This window comes from Excalfactoria chinensis, chromosome 8, assembly GCF_039878825.1.
Source record: "Excalfactoria chinensis isolate bCotChi1 chromosome 8, bCotChi1.hap2, whole genome shotgun sequence".
Classification (NCBI taxonomy): domain Eukaryota; kingdom Metazoa; phylum Chordata; class Aves; order Galliformes; family Phasianidae; genus Excalfactoria; species Excalfactoria chinensis.
In genome coordinates this window covers 13042832-13066043 of record NC_092832.1, presented here as the reverse complement: position 1 = coordinate 13066043, position 23212 = coordinate 13042832, and the positions used below count along the sequence as shown (strand labels likewise).

At 41.6% G+C, this 23212-nt stretch overlaps 1 protein-coding gene across 9 annotated transcripts in view; it reads left to right on the top strand.

The window, feature by feature from the left end:
• The window catches only part of RALGPS2 (Ral GEF with PH domain and SH3 binding motif 2), a 126470-nt gene that overhangs the window by 16442 nt on the left and 86816 nt on the right, over positions 1-23212 (top strand). For 2 of the 9 annotated variants that reach the window (XM_072343895.1, XM_072343889.1), the window contains exons 1-2: positions 6085-6271; positions 9482-9617. The gene's annotated coding sequence lies outside the window, so the exon portion shown is untranslated. Of the gene's footprint in view, positions 1-6084; positions 6272-6368; positions 6543-6570; positions 6656-8335; positions 8448-9481; positions 9618-23212 lie in introns of those variants that run through there. The other 7 variants (XM_072343894.1, XM_072343888.1, XM_072343896.1 and 4 more) reach the window with 5 other exon arrangements.

The following is a 23212-nucleotide window of genomic DNA, read 5'->3' as shown; positions in this document are numbered from 1 at the left end:
AAAATACTGCCTATAAAACAATCTGTCTTATTTGTACAAAGTAACTGAAGCAGTGGTACTTATTAAATGTAAAGCTGAACGGGTGAGCGATCCACATCCTTCAATGAGATGTTCTTCACTCATAAATGACAAGGCCTTTAATGGATCTTCAGCTACTTAGGCTACTAGACATAATGCTCTTTTCAGACAAGGATTATTAGTTTTGGATTAACGAAGGGATATCTTAGATTTTGCTTTTTATTATTTCTGAAAAGACATTGCGTTGTTTCACAGTGCCAAAAAAAAAACACAACATCACACCAAACTTATTTATTTTCCCAAGTTTGTAAGCAGTAACCATTATAACAGCTGAGGATATCAGAAGCACAGCAAACCAGCCAAGAGAGCAAAGGCCATTACATAAATATGGAGTCAAGTTACCTTCTGTGAAGCTCAAGGGATTAATGAGGTGAAATCCATGATTTCTTGTATACAGGAAAAAGAAGCAATCTAAAAGAAACCAAACAAAAAACACAAATTTAAATGAGGAACTTAAAGTGAAAGGACAAGTTCAATTTTGTAGTGTATTTATGGCAGTATTATCATTGCCCTGCACCATTATCTTAACAAGTAACAAAATACTTGACAGATCTCTATTAGCTTACAAAGATTTCATGGCATCTAATGAGCAATAAAAGATGGATCATGACTGATCCTTGTGTGACTGAGGTGAATGATGGATGCAAAATAAAGAGCTTCCTTAATTTACATGACCCACATGAGGTCCGGGCAGGCTTGTGGTTTTGTTCACAAGGCAGGACAGAATCTACCCAATTGCACTTCTTGGTTTTTCTCATGCAGAAAGAGAGAGCTACATCTCCTTCTTCCTCCTTCTACCATCCAGAACATGGAGAGGTAAGCATGCACGAGCATAACTTGCTACTTTCTACTGTAAAAGTAAAGAACTCTAGGAAGTTTCATGCCTTTTAAAGAGAGGCACTTCTTTATTTGTCCATGTTAAGTTACCTCTTAATCATCTTTTGACTTATTAGCTAAATGGCATTAACTTAATCTGCTCCTGATTTATTACTCTCTATAATGAAACTACATAGAATCTGAGGGTGTGATGTCTCCTATTGTATGGCCAGAGATAAACATTACATTAAACTTTAAGTTGAATGTCTGTCTAATAACACTTCATGTAATAGAATCAAGAGGGAAATGGTTTTATGTTGTAGTTGTTTTTGGTTTTTTAACTTCTTTTTAGTTATTCAACATTTTAGTTTAAAACAAAACAAAACAAAAAACTTATTTCTTCTCCAAATAGCTGTTTAATCACTGCTTGAGGTTGAAAAAAGCAACTTGGAGCAGATGGCAAGAACATGGGATTTAAGAAAGGGACAGATGTATCCATATTAGGGAGCCTGGAAGATAAATCTCTTGAAGGCTTGTGGCAGACGTGATCATTACTTTGTTTACATAGATGAAATATGACTAGTTTCAATTAACAGTTGCTGTTGTCCATATTTGGGATATTTTCCCTTCAGATGGTCTTTGAAACCTGTTGTAAATCATCATGTTTGTGCTACTTACATTCTGTGTATAAACCATATAGGTATCCCAGCATCTCTACTCTTTATGGAAAATGTCTGGATATAATAGAGTATTAAAAAAGAAAACTGTGGAGGGATTTGCTTTCTATTAAGCAGTTTGCAGGCACTGTCTCTAATGACATACAGTCCCCAGTGATGTGCACGGATGCTAGGAAAGCACAAAAAGAAGGATGTTATTATTCAGCCTCTGTGCTGCCAATGTATTCTTTGCTTCAGCTCTTCCCCTGGTGCTACCAGCATTGTTCCCATCACAAACAGCTCCTCTTAGGACTCTAACATGAACCAAGAACCTGACTTTTGTACATCTGGGGAGTAGGAAGGCAACACAGGAAGAATTGTATTCTCTTCCTATGGAAACATCTATAAGTTGTATGTATATACAGCAGTTAGGAAATAACAAGTTATCTGTGTGCAGCCTCCTCACTGCAGAGAAGTGGAAGAACTTTTGCTGACCTTGGGAAAACAATGCTTTGCAGATGTGAAGAGGAAGTCCTCTTAAAGCATGTGTATGTGCATGGATGTGTGTGTGTGTATATATAGAAATACAAACGTGTGCTTGGGTGAGTTCAGAAGCTGCTGCTTTAATCAACTCATTAAAAAGTGGTGATCTTAAAAATGTGACGAACAACCAGTACAGGATGCTGTGGTTGTGACTCCAGCTCATCTTTTCATTTCTGCTTGAAACAAGTAGACATGAATTCCTGAGGAGGTGTTCTAACATTAAGCACAGTACTTTTAGGGGCAGATCTCAGTGCATCTAATGAAGGTACTGAAAACTCTAAACACTGGATCTCTAGTGTCTATTAGAATCAGATTCCACTAGGACTGATGTTTTTATCCATTAGTATACTTCTTACGAATACTTTCATGTTTAACTGAACCAATTGAAACTTGTATTTTCTTGTGATTGAAGCAGGAATGTCATCTACTTATTAAAAGCTAGGAAAAAGGATGAGTACATAATGTTTTAAGGGAATAGGAAAATGATGATAGTTACAGTGATGTTACATTTATCCAGTTCTGACTCTTAATTTACCTACAACAAAAAGCAAGGAAACCAGAAACTGACAGATCAAAAGAGTAGGAATATACATGAGGGGGGTTTGATGACTGTGTGTCTTACTATTACTCCAACATTAACTTGTACAATGTAAAGCACTGCATTTATAAAGCCAGATTTGTATACTTTAGCACTGCCACATCAGGAAGTAACAAAGTTAAGGATGCAGGTAGCACAGCTGCATCGTGACGCAGTCTTGAGACATAATTGTACACTTCCAAAGGAATACAAACAAAACAATTTAATTCTCATAAAAATTAAAGTAAATTTAGCAGCATTTTCAGTTCTCCTGCATCTCTAACCCTGGAGTAGTGTGAATTAAATGCAAATCAACTGATGAGAATAAAAAATACGAATTATAAGCCATGTAAATATTGTCTACTACATTGGAATGTTTAGAAATATTAGAGTATATTCTACTATATGATTAATTCCTGAAGGGAACAATATGCTTTAGCAGTTATCTTTTGGAACATCTCATATCAAACTATTTTTAACTAACAACTTTATATGCGAATGACTGTTTTTAGATTCACAGCTCATTAGAAGAACTTTATCTAGTGCCATCTAATTAGTAATTAATGAAGTGCTAACTAAGTGCCACAATGTAAGCTATGCTCTTTCCAATCCTTAGTTACCAAAACTAAGATTAAGAAGTATCTGTTCTGCAGTACTCAGGAATCTTGTCTTCAAGGTAAGTGAATTCATTTGATTGTGTATTAATGGATAACTATAATCCCAGGGCTTTGTCTGCATCATGAAATGACCAGTTAGAAACAAATGCTATTTCTCTTTTTTTTTTAATGACCTTTAGAATAGTTTATATTGCAGCCTATACAAGCAAAACTAATTATATTAAAGTTACTGACATGAATTTTTAATATAAGCTGCTTATGCAATTTTCTGTTAATGAACGTATAGTAAGCAGTGGCTTTAATCCACTGACATTTTTATAGACTTAAGTTTTGCTACAGCAGGTGCTTTGGCTTGCAGTATCTATTCTTTATTACAGCCATTCCTGCAAACATATTAAAGTTTATGTATAGAAGCACAGGACTTTTGTATTGCCTAATGGAAAAATGTTTTTCATCTGAGAAATATACTGGTAATTTCCAACTTGTCAGTGGGTAGATAATGTTGAAGATGTAAGCTTCAGAAAGGAGACCTTTATACCCTACATAGCTTGAGGGGTTTCTAGTTACAGTGAAGTTTGTTACACTCATGCAGAGAAGCACAACTCTCTTTTAGGCATTAATCATTGCTAATAAAATTAGGAATAAAAGCATCTTTAAAATAACTCTTAAGCTCTATAGTAAATAACGATTCAGGTGAGTACATAAATGCAGGAAGGATGGACAGGCAACCACGGTTTCTAATTTTGTTCTCTCACATGAAAGCAGAGATGACAAATGTGATGTCCTGCAGGCTGCAAAATTTTCAGCCCCGTTCATTTGGAATGAAAGAAGCGTGTTCAGGACTGACCATCTGCACACATTCCCTACCAGTCTGCCACTCACAAGTGGCAGCGGTTTCCTTGTACTTCTGACAGAAGCTTTCTTCATTCTAATCAGCTATTTTGCCACACACTTTCATCTAGTCATTTCCTCTTCATGATGCTTCCTGCGATTTGAGTGTTTAACAGCACAGCTGCAGTGTTCAACTATCACATTATAAATGTGATACTAAATATAATGTGGAAGGGCTGTCCCTATAAAATAATAAGGAGCATCAGTTCTGTGTCTAGAATGGGTGATTGGACATTGGAAGATGGTATCTTGGGAAGGACTGAGGAATCCGAGAGGAAAAACACCTATCTAAGCATGAGGCTTTAGCATAAAACTGGTGTTTCAGCACTAAGGTAGAATTGGCCATTTTGGTTTTATGGTCCCATGCTGTGTCCTCTACAGGTGTATTTTGTTTTTGTACAGCCCTTTTCTGAACTGCTTGTAAGGGTGTTTACAACACATGCTCCGTCACAAAATCTTACATACACTCCACTGCTTTGGCTTTTCACTCTCATTTTAAATGACCATTTCTTCTCCTGTTCTCTTAGTTTTTGGCCCATGCTTTGTTGTTTTTCTTCCCTCACAACCCACTATGAAGTGTTTTTGAAAGATGCGATGAAAGATCTGAACAGTGTCTTTCAGACTTGGTGTTGCCAGCCCCCCATATCCGCCACTTAGGTACCAAGTACTGAGAAGCTTATTCTATCAGACAAGTTAGTCTATCTCCTGCTTTAGAGAAGAATCACTTACTGAAAATTTACCTTTCCTCGCTGTTTCTGAGGTGTCTATACTATAAATATATATATGTGCGTGTATATATATATATATATATATATAATCTTTCTTGAATCTTCCTTTATTTCTGTGTAAAACATTGTCGAGGTTCCAAATCTGGCAGTTCCACAGCTGAGGAAGAATTCTTTCTGTTCGCATTTTTTCCACTCACTGGTTCACTGAACTGTGGAAGGATGGCATTTGGCCCTTTGTTTTCCTTTCCTTTATCCTGGTTCAAGACAAGTACACCAGAGGAAAGAGTGTTCTCCTTTTAGGCAGTCTTCATTTCGTCTGGGCTGCTCAGATATGCTTGGGACCCCAGTCCACGTGCTCTCTATCGGGTGCAATCTGGTGGCAGCTTTGGATTGCCTGCTATGCCAGCAGGGATGTGGAGGAAGCACTAACAGTCTTGATTCCATGACAGGATGACAACACGGCCATTCATGATTTAATGAGGTTAGGTGTTGTTTGTAAAGCGTTCTGACAATGTGTAAGTGCTGGCTATTAATTACTGCAGTAACTGACTGGGGCTGGAGCCTAGCTGCTGGGGGTGTAAGTGGGCAAGCAGGCGATGCCAGGCCCGGTCTCCATGGCAGCTGCGCTTGCACTTATGGCAGTTCTTGCAAAACCTGGTGGTTTTCTGAAGGCTTTCACTCCTGAGGTGATGCAAAGGGAGCCAAGGCCCCGTTTTTTCCTCTCAACGCTCATCATTTCTTAACGGTGATGGGTGCAGCAGAAGATTATAGGAAAGCGAGGTGTCGCATGGCTTTTAAGCACGATAACTTCTCAGTGAAGTAGCGCTTTGCTTTTTGAGCCCACCTCGAACCGGGAGAGCAGCCCCCACACGAAGCGCTTCAGCACCTCCAGCTCCCCTTCCTTCCCTCGTGGGGATCTTCGAGGATCTCGGGACAGCAGTTAGCACTGGAACGAACGAAGCCGCTGGGGGCTGCGCAGGGGGCTGAGGCCGGAGGCGGGCGGTGTACAGCAATACAGCAAGCCGGTAGTGCCCTCGTGGGGAGGCTGCGCTCCCCGCCCCGCTAAGCGCCCGTGACTGAGGAGGGGGCGCGCGGCCCGCCGTTGGGCTGGCGCCTGCGCACGGGAGGAGGCGAGCCGCGAGCGCTCATCGCGCATGCGCGGGAGGCGCCGGCGGGGCTCCCCCCGCCCCCGCGCGCGTGTGTGTGTGTGTGAAAGAGAGAGAGAGCGTGGGGGCAGCGTGTGCGCGTGGAGGGGCCGCCGGCTGCCCCTTAGCGAGCGGGGGGTGAGCGGCGCCGAGCACGGTCGAGCGCAGCCCGGCAGCCGGAGCGCCTTCCCGCCCGCCCCCGCCCGTCACCGTCTCGCAGGTGAGGCAGGCGCGGCGCGTTTATTGTCCGGAGGAGGAGGAGGAGAAAAAGGAGGCTTCGGCCGGCCGGCACGCCGGGCTCCGCAGCGCTGCCGGCCGGGGATTGGAGCGTACGGTCCCCTCCCAGATCCGGGGAGGGTCTCGGCCCCGCCGCGGGCCGGCTCCGTGCGGCCGGCACCCACCTGCGGCCGCCTTCCCTCAGCGGCAGCGGGCGCCATTCGCGGCGCTGGGCCGGGCCTGGCGGCGCCCCCTCCCCTGTCAACGCGGCCGGGGTGGGTGTGGGAGCGCGTGCGGGGCGGCGGCGGCTGGGCGGCGGGGCCGCAAGATGGAGGGATGCGGGGCTGAGCGCCGGGCCGGAGCGTCTCCTCTCTCGTCTCTGTTTTTTGTAATCTTGTTTTCCTTCATCCAGGGCCCGCGGTCGTGGCCCGCGTCAGTGGGGAGCGGGCTGCCGGGGCTTATCGCCGCGAGGCGCGCGGTGGCGTCGGGATGCCGATATCGGGGGCGGCCGAGTGACCGTGACATGTGCCGCGTGAGGCAGGGCTGGGGCACAGCGTGGGGGCTGTGCGGGCTGCCAGGCGCCCCATGCGATGGTTTTCCAGCAGGCGGGGGAAGCTGTGAGCGCCGAGAGCGTCTTGCAGCAGATAGGCGGCTGCTTCGGAGAGCCGGCAAATAGGTGATGTTTGTTTGACAGCAGAAGTGTTTGGCGTGTTGCTTTCCTGGCAGCTGGTGCTGGAAAACCAATTACGTACATGTATTTCAAAGCGAGATGAGTGATGACGATAGGTAATGGTTTAATTGCTTACCTGTGTGTGTAACGGTGGCTCCTGCCTACAAAACGGGGTGGATGTATTTATTTCACAGATCCCCGTGCTTTGTTTTGTTATATTTTGTTCATTTGTTTTCCTTATCACCACTTCTATTCCTATGCTAAACTAAGGGGCTACACGTTTTTCACACAGAGGGTGGTGATGCACTGGAACAGGTTGTCCGAGGAGGCTGTGGATGCCCCATCCCTGCAGGCATTCAAGGCCAGGCTGGATGTGGCTCTGGGCAGCCTGTTCTGGTGGTTGGCAACCCTGCACATAGAAGTGGGGTTGAAACTGGATGATCAGCATGGTCCTTTTCAACTCAGGCCACTCCATTATTCTATGGTAGAAGAGATGAAGACTTCTCTAAATGGGATGGGTCCAATAGGTGGTCAGAGCACTTTTTGTAGGCCTATGGTCTTTGGTCATTTTTCAAGGCTGTCAGTTGCCATGGGTTGCACCATAGTGTTTTTCTTATTGTTGTCTGCAGATTTTAGCTCTGTTGTGATGTTTTGCTTCTAAACAGAATGGATGCTACTTCTCACATCAAATGTGGTTTGCAGCCTTTTTTGGTTCATAGACCTGTTGTGTTTTCCTGTAGTTGTGCACATTTCTTAATGAATTGCGACTCAACAGGTTGGTTTCTTAAATCTTCTTTAATCTCAGGAGGCCTTTAGAAATAATACATGGGATCTTACTACTGATTTTGCTGACACTTTTTCTGTTGTCATATTGCAGATGGTCTAATTCTTGGCACATAAAGCAGCATCAAATACAGAGGAACAAACAGTAAAGAAATACACTGTTTCCCAAAGCTTTCTCTTGATGATATACGTGTTTGGTTTTTTCGTGTGTTCCTGTGAGGTTCAGAAGCTGTGATAAGATACTCTTAGGACATCCGTAGGCATCTCTGCATAATCTCCTCTGGCTTGGGTCCTGCTTCTGTAAACTGACACGTTCCACACAGGTGCCAAAGCTGTTTGAATGAATTGATACCAGCTGGTGCTCAGGGGTTGATAATGGCTTGCAGTGCTACCATTCTGGCTGCTCTGCAGTACTTTCTTTCTGGGATGAATATGTACGTTTCTCTTGTATTTGGTTTTGCTTTTGCAAGAGATTACCCCCCCCAAAAAAGGATTACTTTCTCTGCACATCCCTGGATGTGGGTTGTGTGCAGGCGCTCTCAGAAGTTTGCTAAGCTAGGTCACTTGAATTGAAAGAGTGCCCTCTGCTGACATCTGCGTTTAGAGCGTGGGTAAAAAAAATGCTCCTGCTGGTCTGAGCTCAAATACTCCTCCCACCGGAGCACCTGAGCGTGTCTGCGCAGAATAAAGCTCCAGCATGTCTGAGTGAGGGGAAGGGCAGTCGCTTGTAAGTACGTGCGGAAGATAAGATGTACAGCGGTCGCTTGGAGTCTGTTGCCCATCTTGTGAAATACTCTATCTGGTATTGGCCTGCATTTCGAGGAGCCGTGTTGGATCCCTCAGTTCGTGGGGTGGAGGGGTTTGTTTGTGAGCTCGTGGTGTTGACTGTCAGTGTTGTTGTTTTGCTGCTGACAGTTGTATTTTCATGCAAATTTTTGGAGGGATCTTTTGGATCTCTACATTGATCTTGCTGGTGACTGCATTGTTCAGAATCCCTCTGTGTGGGTATGTTACTGATGGTGGTACTGCTCAGCACCAGTAAACAAGCGTGAAGATGTACAACTAATTCCCTAGCTTCAGCTGTGTTTGTGAGCTTAGGTGTTAAACAGCTACTAAGGAAAGATAGACAGCTCTGAGGCTCCAGAAAGCTTCTGATCTTGTTGTGCTAATGCTCTGGTTCACATAAATTTGAATATTAAAATAATTGATAAGGACACACCTCTGTCTTATTTTCTTCCTTATTTTCTTTCCATTGAAATTGGAGATTTCTTTTCCTTTCTGTTTCCCTGGAGCTGAGTCATTTGGGCTCCTCCTTTCATTCAATAAATAAAGCTGAGTTGAAAACCTGCTTTAAGGGTGGGGAGCACAGTTGTGTTTTGCCTAACTGTAAGACATCAAAGGCATAGCATATTCCTGCTTTGGATATTGTTTTACAGCCCTTGGGAGGGGTAATGCTGGGGAAGATACTTACAAATGCATTTTGAAACTAACAAGAAAACACTTGCGTTAATACCTTTACATTTAGATACTTGGAACTGCTGCGGTAGAAATCATCTCTTAATATGCATTCATGGGCAGTATTTATTGCATAAATAGAGCTCTGTGGGATTCACATTTGTTTATGAACTAATCAACTTAGAAGACTGCTGAAGCAAGAGAATCATAGTGTTACAGTTGGGTGTTTTAAATAGATGCTCTGCATGCTTAGATAGCTGGTACATACAGATGTGTGACTGCACTTTTTTTTTTCCTCTTGCAAAGATCCTTAAAGGCCGTGTAGGACTCCAAGGGAACTGGCATTAGAACCGTGCCTGTGGTCAAGCTGGTATCATCCTGTATTCTGCCAAGCAGAAGGAGGACATCTGCAACCAGAGATGGAGCGAGACATCAGCCAGAGGTACTGCAGCTCTTGCTGCTCCAGTGGCAGCCCAGGCACTGCAAGCTGATGGCAGCAGCTTTGTGTAGCCAGAGGAGCTATGAAAAGCAGATAAGCTGGGGTGGTGGTGGTGGGGAAGTGATGGTGGCCAGAATTCCAGAAGGGGAGGATATGTTTGTTAGTGTGATATGTTCAGAACATCAGAGCTTCTTGCTGTGACTTTTTCAAGTTAGTGTAGTCTAAATGGTAGTCACTGATCATGCTTGCTGGCTTAGCAGTGGTGTTTCCATTTATATGAGAGTTTGATTAGAAAAACTAACCCATGCATTTAACCTTGTAGTATAACAAAATGAAATACTGGGAAATGCACTGGGCTGGTGCTAAATACTTTGAAATTCAATTTTCCTGAAATACAGTCTTGGGGTTTGTCATGCTCTGATACAGTCATAACTGGTCTTGTTTAACTTCCTTAAAGGCTTTGAGATGGACTGTAAGCTGTTCTGTGGCACAGGTGGTATCTTCCTTCTACTTGTGGAGATGACTTGAGAATGTTCTCAGAATCTTTGCTGTCTCGTATTTATTGTCAGCGTATCTTTTCCCATAGATGTAACCACAACACAGAGTGCTGATGGATGCTTACTGTATCCATTTCTCTAAGAAAGGGTTTCTCCCCTGCTTCCACATCCATGTTGCCTTATGTTCTATCTACAAGAATGGCTGTGTAGATAGAACTTCAGGGCAGTAGTACTGGGAAAAAGAAGCAGTGTATCTTGCAGATCCCAGAAGTTTTACCCTTAGTTCTGTAGGGCTGCACTTATCAGGCTGTGTTCTGTTTTGTTGTCCCTCTATCAGGTGCACCCACAAGTTGAAGTTTCCTGGTACGGGAGATCTCTGGGTGTAGCTTTCCAACTCTAAGAAGCTGAAAAGCTTCTTTGTCCAGATGTCAAGGAATGCTCTTGTCAGCTCTACGTGTGACTGATCTTTGTGGTTTAAAACTTGCCTGTTTCTCAGTTGTAAAAACAAATCTGCACTCTTTTGTTATAGTATGTACCTTGGCAGTTGATGTGATGCCAAAACTGAGAGAGCGGTGCATCTGTTGCTGCTCGATGGTTGAATTGAAAGTCCCCCTGTTTCTTTCTTCTATTGATTGCAGATAGTACTTGGGGTCCCCTACAGCAGGATTTATCTTGGTACAAACTCCTGAGACTCCTAGTTTATTTTGTTTATTTGAGGTGTGGGTCTTTAGATCTTTTCTCAATGCTTATTTCAGATTTTTTTTAATATGCCTACATGCAAATATGTTTAATAGGCATTGTAAGCTTTAGATTGCAGGTGACCTGGGAGAGACATGTGCCTGCTCTGTTTCCTCTGCTTTATCTGAGGAGTCTCTAAGTCTTCCCCACTTATTGCAAGTGTGACCCATAGCAATTAATGTTGCTCGGTGCTTCATCAGCATGTAGTTGAGATTTGAACGTGGATTAAAACAAGCTGACTGAAGCTCAATCCAGATAAAATATACATGATGATGTGGATGTAATTATCAACCTTTCTAATTGAAGAGTGCATTTGCCATTAGATAAGTGTTAGTGCCCTCTGGTGACTTCAGTTGTTGCTAGCACTCATTGAAGCAGTAAAATCAGTTTTTTTAATCTTTGACGAAGAGATTGAGACCTCCTAATCTGACTTAAATTTGGCTAGAAGTTGTCACCCCTGCCACTGCTTTTTTAGATCGTTATAGCAGTTCTTACAGCAAATAATGAAGTGTAACTTGGGGTCAAAGCGTGAGTCGGTTAGGGAAGAAATAACAGCATACCAGGGGATACACAGAAATGGCATAGAGAAAGAGTGATGGTTATGCTTGCTGTGGGATCCTCTGCTGAAAGGGGAGAAGCCTGATTATGTTATTTCAGGGAGTGCTTTAGTCTCTTTGCTTATACTGTCTCATATGTCGGTAGGCTGAGAGTGCTCAGTGGAAGGGAAGAGGCACACAGTGTGCATTGCAGAGTTTAAGATGCTGGCCTTCATGTTGAATTTCTGTTTTAAAGCAATTGAGATGTTTGCATCATCTGGTGCAGAACATCTTACTTGGGGGCCATTTCAACAGGAGTCAGGAGCACAACTGCTTTGGGATATATATGTGTTACTTCTTTTTCTCCTAATGGAGCTGTGGGATTGTCTGCAATCAATTAAGTCTGAAGCAATCTAGGACTGGCTACGTAGGAATCAGGACTCTGACTTTTGTTGCAGTAGTATGGCATTAAAAGCTATTTGATTTGAGCCTCCCTCATTGTTCATTAAGGAGCAGCTTTCAGAGCATGGAGTTTGCTGCCCTCATTGAGGCTGACTCGGATTGATCATGCTGGGGAAAAAGTGTATTGATCTTGTTTTAAAAGTTGGAGGTGTATTTCTTAGATAATAGTGGCTAGGTGAAACTGGCAGAGATCCCGAGAAAGTGATCTTAATGCAATTTGTAAATTAGTTTGCTTTTATCACATTATTAAGGTGCCCGGGACTTGGGGTAATTGCCTAATAGTATCATATTTTCATTTAGGTTCTGGGTAAGCAGTATAACGTTACAGAATTACTGGAGCTGGACCAAGAAGTGAATAAGCAGGTCTACCGCAAGGCACATTTTCTGCTGTGATATAAACTTTTCATATTAACGTACAGGCAGACTGAAGCCTGCAATGAAAAACTAAGTCTGGATTTTCAATGCTCTTCTTTCAAAGCCTGATGTCTGAATTTGTTCCAGGTGAAGAGACACATAACCACAGGTGGACTTCTGACTTGTCAGCTGTACGTAAACGTGTAAAAGTTTTTAAAAACCTGTGTTTTGAGTTCATTGCATTGATGAGCTGCTAGTTTGATCCTGTAATCTCTGCTGAGCTCTGTCACTTGGTTGAGAAAGTTAGAGTTCTCCACACTTGTAACCAGCTGAGATTGGTTTGTAATTGAAATCAGGTTTTGACCTCATGCATTTTTCAGTGGCAGCTTTTTTCTTGCCACTCATTGCACTGTTTTAACCGAAATGCAGGTATGCTGAACTGCATGAGAAGGCTTACCCAGCTAAGAAATTAAGCTTTTTTCTTTGCTTTTTTCCCTTGCTTTATTTTTCAGTTTAATAGTTTCCTAAAAGCTGTTTCTTCTGCGGCCCTGCAAAGTCTTGTACTGAAGTCATAGCAGAGAAAGGAATGGAAAACAGTGGTCAGCAGCAGAGACAGCTGGCAATGCCAGATCAGAGTTCCCACAAACCAGCTGAAATCAAAGTGGATCATCTGTCCCACTGGTTGTAGCTTGTGGAGTGTTCATCTCTGATGTTAGAGCACAAGCTGTGCTCTACCTTGCAAACCCTGCTAGGGATCTGGGTCTGGGAACTTGGGTAAAAACTTATTAGTCCTTATCAGCTTCGTGAACTTAATATCTATCGGATTTCATTCAGAAACATTTGAGGCATTGCAGGATCTTTGCATTGCTTTTGAAAATTGCTTCAAATTGAAGCTCAGCTTTGTAGTTGTCCCGTCTTTTTCAGTAGGCTGGTGGAGTAGAAATAAGGATGTTACTGGAAACTCGGTAATAGAGACATCTATCTGATCATGCAAAACCCAACTCAGGAGGCTTAAAAGTGTGTTTCTGGTTTCCAAAAGCATCTGCAATCAGATGGTGTGTGTTAAGTTTTAGGTGGGCATCTTGGATTTGAAAATGCGCATTAATAGTTGGAAGGGCTAAATCAATGAAAGATAACCTATGGTTTGGGCTGTTTTTTTTGTTTTTGTTTTTTCCATTAATACATCACAATTTTGTGCTGTTAGTAATTAATAACTCTAATATAATCAGGTGTACCGATAAAGCATGAAGTTAAGTGGATGACTCAGTCTTTGTATTTCCTGTCCTACTCTGTCATGCAATTAGCTTTCTCTGTGTGGTTATTAAAGGGCACCAGAAATGTGCTACTGTTCTAGCAAGTCCAGGCCCATCTGTTGCCAGCCTTGTCTTTGGTTAGCAGCTGTCTCTTTTCCCTGTGCTTTATTGCTAAGCGCACCCAAGTAGCGGAGGCTTCCCCTTGTGTAAGCTGTCTCAGTTATTTTTAGAGTATTTAGAATAATACGTATCTGTACAGTGACATGTTTGTTTTGGCATCTGGTGTCAGGATTGTCTTACAAGTACCTTTGAGTAATTGCTGTATGCTTACTGATGAAAGTTTTATGGAAATATCTATAATTCCTTTCCAAACTGCCTGTTGCTTTAAGAGTAGTAGAGTCCATGGGGTTCAGTCATCGCGTATGGTTGAAGTGACCTTCATGTACCTCCTAGAGATCAGAGATCTGAGTTCCTGAAGGTGTAGTAAGATTTCTGCCGAGCTATCCATTCTGATCCTATACTTGAGAACCATTAATGTGGTAGACAGCAAGCAGCTAACTGTTTGCTAAGCAGGTCAAAACCTAGGCCTTGCAGGGTCTGCCTGAAGGTAGGAGAAGGATTAAACACAGCCTGGCTATGAAGCTTTATAATTATTAATTTCTAATATGCCATGCATTGCTTGTTAGGTTTTTTTTTTTTTTAGAATGAAACTGCATTCTGTTTGTATTATACAGTAATAGCCAGTGTCCCTCTATAGCAGATTTTTTCTCCTCTTTTCTGTTTGAAAAGTGCTTGGCTAACCACTTCTCTAGTTGTTTACCCTATTAATGATGCCTAATTCCTTCTAATCAAGTACTCACAACCCCCCAAGCCTAGGCTTGTTTTGGGTTGATTTTGAGCAAATTCTGCCAGATACATTTTGATGATAAATTTTGCTGCTCTTGGTGAAATGCTGTGCTAGAAGTGCTTTTCTCATCCCTAGAGCACAGTAACTTTAATTCTGAGTCAGTCTAGCATAGGGCTTTTTTAGTCATGGTAATAACAGAGTTTCTAAGGCTGCTTTAAGCAAGCTTGTGTTTTGTTCGGTTAGACAAGGTCTTCATTACAAAAGTACCAAGTTTAATGGCAGTATGAAGTTGTGATTCTTTAGTTATTTTTTATACTGTGTGATGCCATAGTGTAGATCTTGCTGTGCTGGCAGAAAGTTTATTTGTGGAAATTGTGTAAATAGATTGACAATATGCATTAAAGAGCTCAAAGTATCTACCCAGAATGCATCTAAAGGAATTCAAGGAGGAAAATGATGTTAACCAAACTGCAGTCAGGAGATGAAACAAAAAAAAACAGTCAATACTGTTTTCTCTTGAAGTGGATGCCAGGTCTGTGATGGTTTATAAAGTTGAAGGTATATTAAAGTGATACTAAGGAAGCAGAAAAACTGCTTTTGAGGTACAAGGTATCTTTACCTTTGAAGAATGGTATCTATTCATAAGCAGATAGTATGCTTTAGGACCTACTTACAGATAGTGTTTCCTCAATGCCAGCGTGTAATGGCTTGCCCTTGCACTTAATTAGCTGGCTGACTTAATGTGCATAGGGTCTGTGTAATGGATGAACTCAGACTGCATTTCATGCTGTGACTTGTGTTTAATGCTTCTGAAAAGTCAGTCTTGACTCTTGCTGTCTTAGTGATTGGAAGGGTTTCTTCATTAGGACTTAGTTCGTGCTTCAGGAAAAGTAATCTAACTTCCTTTAAAAGAAGTATTCAATTAAATCTGTTCGAGCCAGTGTTCAGGAACTTCACTTGTGCTGGTTCACAGTAATTTTTAGGCATCTTTTTAACACCCTGAACTGCTTTAATTTCTTCTCTTTTTGTGAACAAATGCAGTGTGACTGGAAAAGGGAGAAGGGGACTACTTGTGTGTTTGTTACTGTATGTTCCCAAACGATTCATTGTATGCACGGTACAAAGTTTTAAGCTGTTTCAGAAGGCACTATGCCAGGACACGTAGAGAAACCCCAGAAATGCTGGGCTGCGTGCTGTGAAATGGTGCTCCTTGCTGTGCAGTTTGATTAAGTCATGGGAGAAAAGTGAAATGCCTGTAGGTGTGGAAGCAGAGCTGCATGCTTATGGCATTTACTTGTTAAAACCCCAAAGCCTGGGTGTGCGAACTGGAAATCAAGTTCAGGCTTGCAGTAGCAGAGATGTGTATCTTCATGAGTTGAGGATGACAGTTTTGATGGGGAGTAATCGTTGATCTCTGTTTTATAGCTTAGTTGTTAGACGATAAGGACGTGGTCTGGACGTGTTGCTGAGGCCAAAAACCTTGCTTAAAGGGTAACTTAGGAAAATGTGGAAGCTGTTACGGTGGAAATGTCATTCAGTACAGATTTTATATAACAGCCATGTAATAACTCAGATGTAGTTGTGTTAAGAACATAAAATCTACTTCGCCAGTGTTAAGTGATACTGCTAAAAAGGGAAGCGTGTTTGATAAACAATTCAGGTGACTAACATGGAAAATGTCTTGCTACCCTATTGCACTCTTATTTAACTTCTTTTAAATCCCTCACTTATAAACAAAAGTATCCTGTACAAAAGCTGAAGGATTTGAGTATTTCAGCTGTACATACAGAGTGGGGGAAGAAGCTAGTTCGTATTTTTTCATGACCTAAAAAATATAATCAATGGCCGTACATATTCTTTGTATGAAGTGGAAGTCTGAAGTGCGAATACAGAACCAAGCAGTAGTGGAGCTGGATGACAGAAGTGAGATCTCTTTGGGCAGCAGGAAAAAAGCCTTCTCTTGCTGTCTTGGAGTGTCGTGGAGTCTGTGTGGCTTCTAGGTGTCAGCTTTCTGTGCTGGCACCGGGTGTCACAGGTGTTGTTCTAATGTTGCTGGTAGGAGTGAGAGAGGGAAGATGAGCAGAAGCAAAGGTCTTCAGCAACTGAAGTTTTTGTTGCTGGTTTCACACTTTCTCTGGTGTCTCCTTTCCCTCTTGCATTCTATGTTGTTAATGGAATTGGATATCTTATTTCCCTGGGGCACCAGGGTGTGTTGCTGTGATCTTATCACAAGAATAGCTGATGAGTATTTCTTTGTGGCTTTCTTTGTATTTATGACTCTCCTAATATTGATTGAAGTGCTTACCTTACCGGAACAAAATGGGAATGTTTGGGAATTCATGGTTGGTATCTTTTCTAATCCATAGGAAGCCCACACTTTAATAACTATCCCCAAAATTATTAAATACATGATGGTGAAGGAGTCTTTCCTCAGTTGGAGATGCTATTTGCAAATTGTGCTCATTGTTTCAGAATGGGGCTGGGTTCAGCACGCAGCTGGGACCCAAGAGTGAACAGATGCTGAGTTTGCTTTGTTCCTCAGTGATGAGGAAGTGGGCTGATGTGCCAGTCTGTGTGGTGAAACAGCTCTACTGGCTGCTGCCTGCCAGCTTTGTCAGATGTAGTGATTTATTAGCAATGCCATGCACAGCTCTGCTGCAAAACCCTGTTTTGCTCTTGGTGAAAAAAATAGATAACAAAGCTGCTTTGCAAATCATCGTGTGAATGCTGTGTTTAAACTGGTGGCTGCATTTCTGTTCTTCATGCTGAGGTGGTTTTCCCTCTGTGGTCTCTGAGGCGATGGATGATAAGTTGGTGTGACTTATTGCAATCTCTTAGCTTTTAAGTGGTGAAGCTGTGTCCAAAGTGTAGTACCTGCCAAAACCACTCAGACCTTACTGTGGCTAGCAGTTTTCTGAGATATTAATATTCCCTTTGAGGTGATTGGCTCTCATTTTTGTTTTGATAACATGATGAGAATGAGCCTTCTCAGACTGGCAAGCTGAATCTGAAATTCAGGTATGGAGTGTGCTCATACTGCTACCAAGATGCTGACTTTTTTGGCCATCAGGTGAAAGGCAACTCATTTATAGCACCAAATGGAAGAACAAATTGCTAGCTTGTATAAGTAGCAAGCCGTTAATTCACACTAACAGGAAAAGCTTCAGGTAGGGAAAGAGTCCCTAAAACGGATCATCTTGGCTTTAGACAGAAATGAAACATCCTTGTTTAAATAAAGCATTTTTGTAACTGTAGAAAAGGTACCTGATCTTTATTTCTTCATTTATTTTTTTTCCTCAGACTATTTGCAGTTCATATTTCCAGAATTTGAGCAGTATCAGTTGAATCTTTCATAGTACTGATATGAAGCGTTACAGTGTTAAAACGCTATGAAAGCTTTTCTCAAAGGGGGTAGGGTTTTCCTTCCTTCTCATCCTCTGTCCAGGTGAATCTTGTGGTAGGAAAAAATGCTTGTCTTGACCAAGCTCTGTGTTTCTTTGGTTGATTAAATCTTTGCTAAGTTTTTAAACTTGTATTTATTATTATTATTATTTTTTAACTGTCAAGTATTTAATACAGTGTGTGACTGGATCTCAAGAAATGTTTTTTCATTTAGGTCAAGTCAAGAATTAGCTTTCATTTCTTTTCTGGAGTGTCTAATTTCCATTGCTTATGACTAAAACAAGTGCTGTTAATTAGTCTGGACCCCTCAGTGAAGGCGAGGAGGAAGAGTTGTGTGAAATGTTTTTGGAAAGAGCTCTTGCAAGCTTTCCTGCCACAAGTTGCCAGAGAATAAAAGAGCTTACATGAAAAATGCTTTAGGATCTGATGATTTGTGTTTTCATCTAATTATGATGTCCCCCAACATCTACACTATTCCTTTATTTTACCTCTGTGCAGGCTTGAAGATCCTGGAAAGGCAAGCAAAATGTTAACTAATTAGTGTGCTAAGATCTTCAATTTTTAATAGCAGCTGACATAGTGACTCCTAGTAGGTTCCTTTATTTTGGAGGATGTCAGACTGGGCTTTGTGAAGATGCTGTCAGCTTCACAGAATGGTCATATAAGAATGCTATTTGTGCTTGTAACTGTAATACCCTGCCGTCTCCTAGGGTGAACTTCCATGCACTGTAGCATCCAGGATTTACCTTTTACGAGCTAGAAAGTCTAACACAAAGATGAATGTAACCCTGTTTTTTAGTTGAACAGCATGTTTTCCTCTAGAAGGAAGTTTTATTTGCTGTGAAACAGTGTATTTCCATTCAAAGCACTGTTCTCCTCCAAACTTGTACCAAAATTGTATTGTCTAGTCTGTCTTGTCATTCCTTCTGAATCCAGGTTTCCAGCTTGCGCGTCTCTGTAACTGAATCAGTTCTTTATGCATGCATTAATTTGGCAGAAATGGGCACAGCTGCCTGTCTTAAGCTGAAGCGTATGTTTGAGTAGTAATTATCCAATCATCCCCTTGAATATTTCAGACTCCAAGTAGCATTTGCACAGAATGTCACTTGCGAGCATACTGTACTGAGCTTATGGTGCAGGACTAATCCTAAAAATCCTTCATGATACACTGTATTGAAAGCATGCTGGAGCAGTCTTTGTGCGTGGGATAAATTATCTGGGGTTGACTCCCAACGTGCTGAGAAGACCAGCAAATGTTGTTCTGCTGTCACTGCTTGTGACGTGCTTGGAGGCATATTTAAACTGTAGGAATTTCCTTGCTTACTTCAGGTGCCGACAAACCACGCGGGCCAGTCAGCCTTGTATATATGTATGCATCTTTTGCATTTAGTTCTGTAATGCCAGTAAACTGAGTCCAGACTTGTGTTCTGCTTTCCTGGTTTGTTGATCATATTGTCATACAATCCCGTACAGAGCAAAAGGATGTGTGCACCTTCAGCAGCTAATGGTTTTTATGTTCTTTTCAAGCATGGCTCATAAAACAACACACTTCTACCTGTGTAGGAAGTATGTTAGGAAATTACTTGATTTCCCTGCTTCCTGCTCAGTTTAAAGTTGACACATGTGCTGTAAATAACAATTATTTATCTTTCTCCTGCAATATTTTTCCCTGTTTTGCAGCCAGAACTTTGAGGTTTGCCTTCGTTGCTGTTAGAGGTGTACAAATATTTCTGTTTAGTTGGTTCCTGCACTTTGCCAGCTTTACTTTTCAAATTAATGCTTGTTTTATATCTCAATGCCTTTTTGATGCCTTCTGGAATACACTGCAGTCTACATCAATTATACAGGTTCTACGAACTGTGTAGATATTTATGATGTCATTCCTTCTTTAAAGCAAACCCTTTCATCAATAATGTAGATAGATGGCTCAGAAGTCGCTCCAGCAGGGCTCTCATTTGTACTTTCCATATACCTAAAATTGCTTTTAGGTTTTTTTTCTGGTGCTTCAGCTGCGCTAGTGCACAAGAAATGAGGTGGTTATACCAGAACTTCATGTTTCCAAATAAATTCCTATCTGCCTCGAGTCTCCAAAGAGATGAGGTTTTCCTCCAGTCTAGTGTAAATTTGTTTTGATGATGAGGTCTGATAACGTACAATAATAATATGATCCTCCTTCATGAAAGTGTTTACTCTAAATCACAGCAGTTGAAATGAACACATGCTTGGTTTCCAGTATCAGTCGGTAGCATCTGTTTGCTTTATTGAAGTCCTGCGTGTGTGTGCATTAACTTGGATTCGCTCAGTTTCTGTATCATGTTTTACTTTTCTCAAGCAGATGCTTTGATACTCAGTAGTTACTGGCTGCTCTGAGGTGAGGAAAAGTATTCAGCATTAATGGTTGATGTTTGAGTCTTTCTACACTTGCTTATCAGTTGCTTGGTTTACTGGGTTTCTTCCAAGAGGAGTGGTAAGTGCAGAAGAGGTGCCTGCTTGGATGGGTAAGCAACTATTTGTGTATTGTTTGCTTATAGAAGCTGGAAAAAACTGTCAAATTTTCATAGACAAATGCAGGGGATAATGACACAGGCAGAAGTTGCTGGTACAGAAAATTCAGCTCCCTTCCCCAAATGTCTGTTGTATTTCCACATAATGTTCATCGTGCCAAATGCAGGCAATTGAGAAGCTGTCAGATTATTTCCTATTAGCACCATTTCTGTAGCAGCTATACAAATTCCCACATAGATGCATGATGTTATAGAGAAAACTGTTAAAATGTCATCTCAAGTGTTACTGGTAAGGACTTTACTCATCTCCCTGGAAGCTGAATTCGAAGCAGGTTGAGATGTTGGATTTCTTGTCCAAGTATGATTCTCTTTATCTATTAACAGCTTGACATAAAATACGGTGTAATGTTCCCTCACCAGTATTTTCTTCCTCATCAGTTATAGTGTAAGATATTCAGTGAGAGTACTTCTGTCTCCTTTCCTATAGATGTGAAGCCTGTCTTTTTGTCCCATCATACAAATAGTGTGTAGATGAGGCAGATGTATATCCCAGGACTTGAATTTTGCAGGCTTGTAAACTTGCACTCGGCAGCAGTCGAGTGCTTTCTCATCTCTGTCTTGCTGAAAGCCTGGCCCTGGAATGGTTGGGTTGCGTTCATGTGGCTCTTGCCAATTTTGTTTGCAGCACATGCTGTTTTAGAGAAGCTCATTCAAAGAGCTGCATGGAAAAGTGAGTTTTCTTTGTGTGCATGGCTGATGCTTAGTTTTATGCAATACTCCATGCTTAGGTCCTTAGTTTTTGGGATATGATTTCTCCTGTTCTGTTTGTTTGGGTATTCTTCTCCTGAATGAACAAACCTGAATTCCTTCTTCATATGTTTGAGGAAGTGTTTCTGAAGCAGGCTGGGCTATCAGTGGGCTTGCATTCTGGAGGGGAATATGGAAGAAGGTGAAACCTTTATATACTTGTTGTGCTTTCCATGCTTACGCTAGTTGTTTCCCTAATGCTTGCCCTCTCGGGGTATGTGAGGAAAACACACTGTGCATCATAACTTGAGATGTTAGGCTGTGCTGACAGCAGCTCTAAAATAATAGCCAAACTCAAAGGAATGAACACTCCTTTATGCAGTGTCCTTCCTGAAGCCCTACAGAGGGTACTTGGTGGTCTTGGTAGTTGTAAACTGAGTTAAACTGAATTGAGTTTTGACAGCACCTTAATGTGTATTTCCTTCATGTTATTTCTTTTTATCTTTTTTTTTCCCCTTGATCTAAGTGATGATTTTGTTGTCCGGAATGTGAGTGCATGCATGAAGGTAAAACGCTCTGTAGATGGTGTTTGTTTAAAAAAGGAGAATTGCACTTGTTTGCTTGTCCAAAGGCTAAAACCCTTCGTAGGGAGAGAGGAATCTAAGTTAAGGACCATATCTGAATAAAGCATTGTTTTAAAAAACTTAATTGTAAGTGGAAAACCTAATAAAAATATACATACTTTTAAAAATTTGTTGCTGTTCTATAGATTTTTATTTCATCTGTGCTGGAGCTTAAACAGCTGATACCACCCTGACTGTTGTGGAGCAGCTGCTTAGGATAAGAGTGCATGTGTGACATACCGTGGAGCAGCTGAGTTATATGAGGAGGGTAGGGGTGCTTTGAGTTGCAGTGGGCCCAGACGAAACACTGAAGAAAGGAGTCTGTTACTGGTTTAGCTGTACTGCTCTTGCAGGTGCTGCATTGCATAATTTCTTTCAGGAAGGAGTCTGGTATCAACTGAAACAGCAACGGGTGTTTTTTTCCTCTTCTAATACTGTTTTCCAGACACATTTCAAGAACCTGGTTGTTTTATTCTGACTCTAAGCATAAATTTACACATTTTTTTTTCTCATGCTCTTTTGCTTTATCCTGCTGTTACATGTACATAGTGAGTGTATCCTCTTGCAGGGTTCAGCTTTATTAGCGTAAGCAAGCTGAGGCTTCCGTTTCCTCTTCTCTAATGGAATCTTCCATCAATGTGGAACCCTTTCCCTGCATCACGTATTTGGGTTTAAATCTTTTAGAAGCTGAGTGACCAGAGCTACACGGAGTACAGCAGTCAGTCTCATGAAATACACTGGAGTAGTGTTTGACTAAACTAATGCGAGCATTAGTCATTTCCAAGTGATATGCTGAGACTTGTAGCAGAAACTTTACAGGGATTACCCTGTAATGATTGAATTTCATTTTCTTGTCCACCAGATGGCTTTATTCCTCCTTATATTATTCTGCTTTCCACTATTTCCCAGTGTTAAATCATTCTACTTTTACTGGTGTTGGGTATTGAATAACTGTTAGTAATCTCTTCCTAGTCTAATATTATCTTCAAAATTATGCTCTGTATCTCAGATTTTGTCATGTTGTTATCTACTTGACTGTCTTCTACTGGGGTCCCTTATCTTAGTCCTTGCCAGCTGTGTCAGCTTATCAAATGCTTTGCCAAGATTCATATGTCTGACTGGAGACTTATTAGTATGTGAAGTTTCAGGTCTGGGATTTGAGCATTTCAGTGAAAATTTCTTATAGGATTGTGTGGTTATATTGAGTTGCTTGAGCTTTTATTTCACCTCTACTATGTATGTTTCTACTCACCAGCTTTCATACTTTTACTAGCTCTTAATAGAACCATTCTTGCTGTGAACAGAATTTAAACGTGTAAGGGGCTTCCAAGCCATTCTGTGACTCTCATTATCACAGTGCAGACTTCTGCTGCTTCCAGAATCTTTCCTGTTACAAGGCAGATACATACAGCCTAGTAAATAAGTGATATTTCTTTCCTGTTTGATAAAGGGTTCCTTCACTAACCACAGTCCTTACATACGCAGGTCTTCTAGGTGTGCTGAGGACTGTGTGCAACAAATTGAAAGGAAAAGCAGTGTGATCAGCCTTCACCCTGCAGGCAACAGGTGCCAGTTCTGGTATCCTGTGGTGACATGGACTGTGTGCCAGTGTACTTTGTACTTCCTTGGTTCCTG